This window comes from Dipodomys merriami, unplaced genomic scaffold (assembly GCF_024711535.1).
Source record: "Dipodomys merriami isolate MVZ:Mamm:240054 unplaced genomic scaffold, mDipMer1.0.p SCAF_164, whole genome shotgun sequence".
Classification (NCBI taxonomy): Eukaryota; Metazoa; Chordata; class Mammalia; order Rodentia; family Heteromyidae; genus Dipodomys; species Dipodomys merriami.
In genome coordinates this window covers 2,588,865-2,590,137 of record NW_027202982.1, presented here as the reverse complement: position 1 = coordinate 2,590,137, position 1,273 = coordinate 2,588,865, and the positions used below count along the sequence as shown (strand labels likewise).

Genomic DNA, 1,273 nt, shown 5'->3' with positions numbered 1-1,273 from the left:
AGCTCCACAAAGGTAACTCAGTTGATAAATAAGTACTTGAAATGCCATCACCTTTGGACTTAGCTATAAAGGCTTCAAAATATGATCAAATTAAAAATGAAAACGACAAAATAGTCATTGACAAAAATTGCAAATGTGAGCAATCAACCAAACAATATAAGTTTTTGCCACTATACACAGAAATTTAGAGAAATAAGATCAATAACATTTTAGGAACAATAAGGATTCCTTTTTACAAATAGGCAACCAAGGATATATGCCTGTATAAAGGTTGCATCATTAACTACTTAAATTTAAAGGATACTACATGCTTCAGCAGCAGGTCTACCCAAGTGAAAAAAATACAGAGATTAACATAGCACTTGCAGAAGGATGATACAAAAATTCGTGAAATATTCCATATTTTTCATTCTTCAAATGCAAGAAATGAAAAAGTTATGAAAAAGTTTATTACAAAAATACAAGTGTAACAATATATGTAATTCATAGAATTAAAGGTTAGTTTGACATCAGTGTATTAAATCTTCACTTTAGAAAGGCCCTTACATAGCATAACCTTTACAAAACTTGAAATTAGATAACATTGTCATCTTATTCCAAAGAAATAAAATCCTGTAAGGACATAGGAAAAAAGGAATCTTAACTTTTTCTATATGGAATGTAATCTGAAAGGACACATTTATTAATGAACCTATATATTATAAAAAATGTAGACTTCAAAGTATTATATCTAGAAAATAATGAAATAGATTATGGACTTTATACAAACCTAGATATACTTTTTTTCAGACAAGCACCAGGAATAACTTTAGTTTCTATACTATTCATTTCAACAGATAAGTTAAAATTTAAAAAAAAACCACAAACTCTTCAGAAATCATTATAGATGCATACAAACAACTCTTGAATACATTTTGACATCAAAGTGAGGCAATTCACATGGAAGAATACCATGGAATCCATGAATTTTTAAATTAAGATATTGCTGTTGCTTTTTATTATGAAAATATTTGTAGGGACACAAAGGATGGAATGGCACTTTTGAAATTTAAGAAACTTAACCAAACCATTACTACGTAGGAGAATAATTTGTACAGCCTTCCACAACTTCAAAGAGGTAGTGATACATACTTATCCTTTTGCCAATATCAAATGCAGTTTCTTCCAAGTTATTCTTCAGACCCGGTTTGAAAAAATGGTTCAATAGCATATCTTTGCTATTTCTGTTCCCAGCAGCAAGATGCAAGGGGATCAAGAGGCCTTTAGTTTGGGG

At 30.0% G+C, this 1,273-nt stretch overlaps 1 pseudogene; it reads left to right on the top strand.

The window, feature by feature from the left end:
* The first annotated feature begins 307 nt into the window (after positions 1–307).
* LOC138828801 (U6 spliceosomal RNA) lies at positions 308–407 on the top strand (annotated as a pseudogene).
* The last annotated feature ends 866 nt before the right edge of the window (positions 408–1,273 follow it).